The sequence below is a fragment of the Triticum dicoccoides genome, chromosome 1A, assembly GCF_002162155.2.
Source record: "Triticum dicoccoides isolate Atlit2015 ecotype Zavitan chromosome 1A, WEW_v2.0, whole genome shotgun sequence".
Lineage (NCBI taxonomy): Eukaryota > Viridiplantae > Streptophyta > Magnoliopsida > Poales > Poaceae > Triticum > Triticum dicoccoides.
This window is the reverse complement of record NC_041380.1, coordinates 262,719,274-262,728,162: the sequence shown is the minus strand read 5'-3', so window position 1 is coordinate 262,728,162 and position 8,889 is coordinate 262,719,274.

Genomic DNA, 8,889 nt, shown 5'->3' with positions numbered 1-8,889 from the left:
AGACAGTGTGAAGAGAGCAACACTAGAAAGCAAGCGCGGAGGCTCCTGCCTATATAGTGGAGTAGTACTAGTTTTCTTTTGTCTACCGGAGCCGGCTTGACCTCGTCAATGACTGTCGAGAAGTCTTCATGCACGTGGCCCGGAGGCGCAGTTGTCATCATTTTGATCTGAAGCGCCGGATTATAATATATAACACGAAAAAATGCCACATGACAAGAAATCATAACCTCACTGCCCAAAGGAGACAACATGAATGCCGACGAACAAACTAGACGAGGAACAAAGCTCAAATTAAAGATAAACTCGTAGAAAAGGGGTCCATTGATAGATATCCTAATTAACATAGCCGGCTTGACCTAGATGGCAGCCGAGTAGTCACTGTTCGTGCATGTGCCCCCAATGACTAGCCCAACTCAGTTGTCGCTGTTTAACCCTCGCAGTGATCCGAAGCACATGACACCTAATTTTGCGAGATGACAAGAAACCTTTTTTTAGATTTCTCACCACAACTACAGCCATGTACAACACAACCTGCACGATATGTAGGCGATAGCCAATCCAGGCGTGTCTGCTGGAGTCTGGTCACATGCATGGACGAACTAATCTTTTGTGTCTTGCAGGGATCGTCCAGGCACCAACATAGTACAACACTTCTCTAGTACCATCGCTCGTCTCCCTCTTCTATTAAGTCACCCGACTTGCGGGGCCGGGGAGTGTGCCTATGGTCAGTTCTCAATTTCCGTCCCGCATGTGTGTGCAAACGCAATATGACGCACGTTCCATTCGGAGAGCAGCGTGCCAGACCGACCGACCGTCTGGGGTGCGACACGAACGCGACGGGCATGCTGTATACTCCGTACATGTGTACCGCCATTTTCTAGACGCTTTGCTCCATGGCACGGGCGCAATCCATGGATACAAAATTAGTATACTGTATACTATTAAAAGTCGAGGGAGGGGCTTTTCCTGCGCGGTAGGCGATGGGGCAGTTCCGCCTAGTCGGTTCGACAGAGACGCGAGAAGATGAGGGAGTAGGCTGCTGCAAACGTAGGGCTGTGTGATTTGACAGCGAGTTACTGCTGGACAGGTAGGGCCCCGTGATTTGACTTGCCATTATCATTTTAACTGCGGCGCTACGACCGGCGTGAGTCTCCTGATTCCTGACCACCTCCATACAGGTGCCTCTCCCAATGCTCCACCATGTAGTAGAGGCTGGCTCTTGCATGAGAGCCCACTTCTCCACTTTTTCCTTGCCTCTCTTTCCTCCACATATGCAAAAATGCCATGTAAAGCGCACTATTGTACTTACTTTTCTTGCTCCTACAGGTGCTTAAGCTAGCCACATAGGTATAAAGTCTGATGTGGCAAGTTAATCAAGAAGAGAGAGACTAGTTTGGTGACCCAAGGAAGAAACGGTGCTAAGCGCATGTACCTAGGTGAAAAGACAATTTTGAGTCTATAGCTAATTAAATGAAGCAAACTTAGCAACACCATTTCATTGGAAGAGGTCACTCCTTGGCAAATGCAATAAATACTAGTACTCCTTGTGTCCCATAATATAAGAAAGTTTTTGGCACTACAATAGTGTCAAAAACATTCTTATATTATGGGACGGAGGGAGTACGAAGAAAGAGATAGAGAGGAGTAAAAAATACACTTATAGCCAACCTTGTTGTAGTATGAGTGACTAAGTGATGACTATGTATGGCATGCCAACATCATATTGCCTAACGCACCGTGTTAAATCTCCAAGGGCGCGACCGCTTGAGCGACGCGACGGTCGTGGTAGGTGCAACCATGATATGGGCTGCTGGCAGCCCTTGGATCTGAGATCAAACGGTCGCATGCTAAGTTGCTGAAAATTTGCAGAATAACCCTCTAGGATAGGATATTCACCATACGTCTAGAATCACACCATGCAACCATTCGATCTCAGATCCAAGGGCTGTCGGAAGCCCATATCATGGGAGAATGGAAAGCCACTACCCTGCCGTTCGCACGCTGGCACTTCGCTCCTACTCATCCCCGCACGTCCTTCAGTACTATGGCGGTTCGCTCCTACTCATCCCGTCCATTCACATTACGATAGTTCCACTAATCCTAACCCTCCTCCCAAATCCATGGCGTCCCAAATCTCCACGATCGGCGGTGAGTACAAGGTTAGAACCAGATGAGTTCGTCGTCATCTACACCCGTTCTTTCGCGACGGTGAAAGGATGCCTTTCTCGCTTCAGACGCATGTTCGAAGACTTAGATGATGAGTGGGTTGCTGGGCTAGATGTTGAGTACACCACAGTCCTGGGACGAGAGAAGGATCTAAAGGATGAAGAGAGGAAGAAGCCCGCCGTGATCCAGGTTTGCGTGCATGACTTATGCTTGGTCTACCACATATGCCATGCCGACGTTGAGTGCCAGGATTTTAAGGACTTCCTCGAGAGAAACCTAGTCAAATTCATTACTGTAGACTTTGGTAACGACAAAGAAGTCCTGCGTCGGATAGGCCTCGTTGTAGGCAACACCTTCGACATCCAGAAGAATCGCCTAGTGTCCTCTCGTCAGCCTTCAATGCTGACCCTAGCAGGAGCCATGGTTCATCCTTCATATGGTAAACTGGAGAAACCTCCATACACGTTTCATCATCATGCATGGCAGCGGAATGTACTAGATATAGACCACATCCACCACGCTGCAATGGATGGCTACCTTTGCTTCAATATCTACAAGGGTTGGATGAAGAGCAACAACCAAGTGTGTGGTTCAAGCAAAGAAGTATCGGCCAAGAGGAAGAGGGACAAGGACGAAGTCGAGGACGTGGACGAGGACTCCGAGTAAGGTGGCAGTGTCGTTGCTCATGGTGGTTCTAATGCAATGTCTACCAGAATAGTTGCAAAGTTTAATTTCAGGTGTGCTTAATTTAATTTGAGGGGTGTGTTGTGCTGAGCCCCCAGCAGAACTATGTTATGTTTCTTCTCGTTAATTTAACTCTTTAGTACGTACATACTAGTATTTCTTACATTTCATCTTTTAGTTGGTATAGTACTACCACTCACATTATATACGTACAATATATATGGCCAACATCATATAGCCAGCAGTTTAGTTGTCAAAGAATTTTAGGGTGCTTAGTTTTGTCAAAGAATTCCAGGATGCTTAGAGGGTGCTTGGATCCAAGGGACTTATTTTAGTCTGGCTAAAAATAGTCTCTTTAAGAGGCTAAAGATCCAAGCACCCCTGACTAAAGAGGGGCTAAAACTAGTCTTGAGACTAATTTTTTTAGTCAGGAGTACCCCTACTAAAATGTGGATTAGTCCTCTCTCTACTCATTTATCTCATCTCCTTTAACACAGGCGAGTTCTAGATTCGAGGGTTTGGAGGATAATAAATGCTCATTAACTTGATTTTAGCCTTTTTACTATTTGGATCCAAGCATGGATGAGGCTAGCATGTTTTAGTCCCACTACTTTTAGTCATTGGGACTAAAACGTATCCAAGCACCCTCTTAGTTTTATTTGAGGGGTGGGTTGTGCTGCACACCATTATTGTGACTAGCCTTTTTAATAGTACTATATGCATAATTTGGCGATGAGCGCTCTCTATATGTACCACCTTTTTTTAATTTCAAGTTTTGCTCCATGGCGCAATCCATCGATACTACTGCTGTACAAAAGTATACATTTTTTAAAAGGCTAGAGGGCGGGGCAGTCTAGCTTGGTTGGTTTCACAAGAGGCGAGGGCCTTTGTGATTTGACGGCTCATTACTGCCGGAAGGCGGGGCCTTGTGATTTGACTGCTCGTATAAATGCGCCGACGACCTGATCGAGGAGGAGCACAAAACTGTGCGGTATACTCAAGTTTTCCACTGGAGTAGTACTGCGACGGAGGAACACGAAACACGGCAGCCCAGTGCCATATGGCGATAAACAATGATCTAATTTGCTAGTCATCTCATTGTTAGCATTGTTCTATTCATTCCCTCAAAAAAAACCATTATTCTATTCATGCCTCGCAGAGAACGTGACACGTGCGGCGAAACACCCGAAGCAAAAGATGAAACACAGGACCAAAAGAAGAAGGAAGATTATCAGGCCAAATGATCCAATTCGCCGCGGAGTCGTAACTGCTTCTTCATCGCCTCCACGACCTCCATCTCCTTGCGCGTCTGCTCCGCCATCTTCTTCATTCTGTCCATGATGCAGGATTTCTCGACACGAGCCTTCATCATCTGTTCCACGGCTGCATTACGTACCTTGAGAGCAGCCGGGTGCTCGATGCGGAGCTTCGCCAACTCCTCCTCCTGTTCCATGACGAGGGCCTGTAGCATCTTCATCGAGGAACTACTATTCTCATGCAGCTTCTTCCAACCGGCGTTCTTCTCCTTCAACAGGTCGATCTTGTGGCAGAGCTTTGCCTTGTCCTCCTGAAGTCGCAGGATTTCGCCGGTCGCCTTCTTCTCCGAGGCAATGCTCTTCTTCAGCAGCATCACCAAGCCGGCGGTCAACTCCCCCTGCTGATTGAGCTTAGCAGGCATGTCGTCGAGGCTCTCCTTCAGCAACTCCATCAAGCCTTGGATGAACTCCTTCTGCTTATTGAGGTGCTTATTGAGCTGACCGGGCATGCCGTCGAGGGAAAACGACTCCAGCTCCGCCGGCTCGGCATGTTCGCCTCCGTGGCTAGGGCGCTCCTGGGAGCCATCGCCTGCCCGTGAGAGATCTTTCGAGGTCTCTGCGTGGCGGCGAGCCCTCTCTTTTTTTCCACAGCCTTGGTTGCCGCTCCCTTGTTACGAGTAGTTCTCGACCTAGAGCTCTGCTCACCGGCCATGGCAACGACGGATGAAGAAGAAGCACTTATGAGGAGGAAATGTAGAGTAATTTCCGGTTAGGTAGTTCCCCTTTTTATAACCTAAGTACTAGCACTAGTACTAATACCTGCATAGTGGGAACACGTTCAGGTTTGGTACGTACTAGTAGGTGTGAGCAGGCTTTCGAATGTGATCGGAACAAGGTAAAGATTAATTGATAGTTTTGGTTTCGAGGCCCGAAACGGCTCCCGATGAGTTTAGCGGAACATAAATTTCAAGTACTACACTGCTCAAATGCGTAAATATTATGTTACTGTCAAAAATTGGCACAAAATACGAAGGAGACCAATGGAAGTACTACTAGCAACCCACGATTTAACTATTCGCGTGCGCTCAGTGGAGTAATAATGTCTTTCTTCCGCCCTCATGTCCACTCAATTTGCATGCCCTGTATTAATTGACCATCAATGAAGTGAACTACTTCACACGCGTCAAATTATCACATGGGGTGGATCATGGTACAAAATTGCGTCCGCCCGTGTACCCGCGTGTGGGTGAGAGGGAATGCGTGCGTGCATGGCGTGCGTGCACATCTTCGCTTCATCCATGTACCGCCAGTATGGCTCAGGGAGGACAAGTACATTCTTCTGGAACCAGCAACACGTCACTGTGATCAATCCACACAAGGAGGTCGCGACAACGCCTCCACATTTGCCACGTGGCTTCATGAACTGTAAGAGAGACACTGTGTAGCGTGCCATTGGTATTCTAATTTACGTGTTTTGCACATACTCGAAGTAAGGTACACGTGCATTGCACGCATCAGATTTTGCAACCAAATTATGAATAAATACCACACTATAGCATGTAAGCTCTGATTCATATATGCCTGATGTAGCCCTTCGTTTAATTCTTATAGTTCATCTCATTCAAAATCAATTAGTTTTTATAAAAAAAGCTAAGAACGCGGGAATAGGAAAAACATGGGATTATAGTGGAATGTCGTCTTGAATCCTACAGGATTGTATGAGTGTTTGATTGTGCATAGAAAAACGCAGAATTCTTTCAAAGAGGTTTGAGTGGATGGGATGTTTCCTATGAAATCTAGTGCAAATGAATCATATGGAAAAAATCCTATGGTTTACAATCCTACGAAACAAACAACCAAGATAGGAAAAATTCCTAACGATTAGAATCCTCCAAAATTCCTTTGAGAATCCTATGAATCAAAGAACCCCTTAATCTATTTTATGATTCATGGAATTGTGCGTTGTAAAGCATAAAGTAAAAAGAAATAATGGCAATTCAACTAGAAAAAAAGTTTGGACAGTTATGATACGGAAGATTCTAGAACAAAAGAGAACCACTTTTGTTTTGAGGTTTGTGCATTATGCTTAAGTTCAACCATGGAGTCTGCTAGATTGTACATGTGGCAAAATCCGGCGGGGGGCTAGAAGATGGTGCGAGGGTCCGAGTGGAGGGAGACTATGAAGGAATGCACATGTGCGAGATCGATATTTAGAGAGAGGGGGCGAACACGTGCGCTATTGCGCGCAGTGGCGGAGCCATGAAAAATAAATAAGCTAGGGGGCCAAGCATTGCTAATCCTTTACGAGGAGGGTCAATTCATGAACTTAAACCATTTTTAGCAGCAATGGTCTAATGATCACATTCATATTAGCCTCGATATATAGTGATGTTAGGGGGGAGGGGGGCAGGGCCCTTACTGCCCCTTGTCTTCGCCATTGTGCACGCGTCTGAGAGATGAAGCGGAAGACATGGATGATGAGAGGGGGACGTTGGACATATAATTAATGTGGGTGTATTAGCTATATATGTTAATCCTATATAGAGAGGTATAGATTGATCGATGTAGACGTGGGAAAGAGGGTGAGACCTCATTGGCTATATCGATTGATCGGTTTGTGTGGAAAACTATGAAAGACCTAGCTATATACACACATACATAGAGGAACATCGATCGTTACGCATGCACGCGTGAGAGATAAAGAATGCCCGATATGATGGAGAGGGGATGTGTGTGGGTGTTTGCCTTCATGGGAGACCGACCTGAAGAAAAAGATTGCATGCGTGCGATGGATAATGCCGACTAGTAGTGTGTGTGCATGCATGCATGAGAGAAAGTTAGTGGTACAATTATAAAGAGAAGACTACTGTGTGGGTGTAGAAGAATAGGTGAGGTCATAATCAATGTAAAGTTGAATTCAAATATTTGAATAAGAGATCCTGATGTTTGAAACCCATGCATGCATGAATATAACAGAGATCTGCGCGGTGTGGTTTGGAAACGAGCATGTTGTAATGTATACACATTGAACAAGGTCAGACTGATTTGAATTTGAGATACCGATGGCAGACATCATTTGGCCACGTCGCATCCGTGCATGGACACACTATTCTAATTGGAGATGATGGGTGGCTTTCGCATCACATATCTATATCTATACTCCTATATATATATATATATATATATTATATTTTATATTTTTTTATATTGTGTGCGGGTAACTTTAACTTTGAAATATGGTCGTTGGATGAGGCGAATCCGATGGTCCAAAGATGGCAAATTTGAGCACTACTGGCCGTTGGATATCATCTAGATTCCTCCAGATTTCGCCACATGTATAATCTAGAAGACTCCATGGTTGAACTTAAGCATAATGCACAAACATCAAAACACAAGCACTTCTTATTTGTTCTAGAATCTTCCGTATCAGAATTGCCCAAATGTTTTTCTACATGATTTGCCATTATTTGTTTTTTACTTTATGTCTTACGACGCACAATTCCATGAATCTTAAAATATATTAGCTTTCTTATAAAAACTAGATGATTTTGAATCAAATGAACTATAAGAATTAAACGAACATCTACATCATGCATATATGACTCAAAGCTTGCATGCTATAATGTGGTATTTATTCATAATTTGGTTGCCAAATCTCATGCGTGCAATGCACGTGTACCTTACTCCAGTCTAAATGGTGTTTGTGTGTGTGTTGTGCGTGTTGAGGTGCAAATTGTCTTTTTTTGGGTACACGTTAAGCTTGTTCTTCCGAAATTTCAAGCCACGCCTTGTTATGCCGAAAATTCAAGCTAGCGTCTCTGTCTATCGTGCTGCGAAACTCCCGCCTCTTCAACCCGCGCCTTGTTAGCCCGAAATATTTAAGATATATCTTTATCTCGTTGTGCTCCGACAACTCCCTCCATCTCAACCCGTGCCTTGCTATTCCGAAATTACAACGCACGCGAAAACTCCCACCTCCTATGAAATCCCGACACACGAAATGCCCGTGGTACCCCTGAACCGAAAGAACCGCCTCAAATCGGTGGGGGTACTTCTGTAACTTACCCACATTTCAGACAAGCGCGTCTCTAAGCCATGGTTCCCCACTGCCATTCCATCTGCCCACCCATTCATACACCGAGCCCATGAAAACCCGCGATGAAACCCCACACCCTGCTCCTTCCGCCACCCAGCCGGAGCCTCTTCCCCGATGACGTCGTCCACAGCAACACCTCAACGTCCCTCATCCATCGTACCGGATGAGGATCCATCGTCGATCTCATCATCCCGCCGGTTCAGCCACCCCGTCCTCCACCTCCAAGGAGCTGCCCCGACGTTCCCCTCGTCTTTCGCGCCACCTCCATTCCCACACCACCATCTTCACATGCATCTCATGAAGAGCATCATCATCACCGTTTCCTCGGATGAAGCTGCGACCTAATCGGCGCCACCAAACAGGTTGTACACTAATCGGCACATTTTCTTCTTGATTCGATCTCGCCGTGCTGCCGGCGCTCGGTGCCGAGCCGACATGGTGTGGCTCCATCCACGGTGGCGTCGCTGGCCACTTCCTCCACGGCGTCGCTCCCTCGGCGGCGACGTCCACATCAGTAGGAGCTGCTGCTGCTTTAGCTCTCGCTCGCGCTATTCTTGCTCTCGGTCTTTTGCCTGGTCTGCTCTTGCTATTGATCTTGCTCGCGCTGCTGCTCTCGCTCTTGCTCTTTCTTGCGATGCTGCTCCAATTTAGCTACACTTTAGTCGACTGAATCGACTTTTGGGTCAG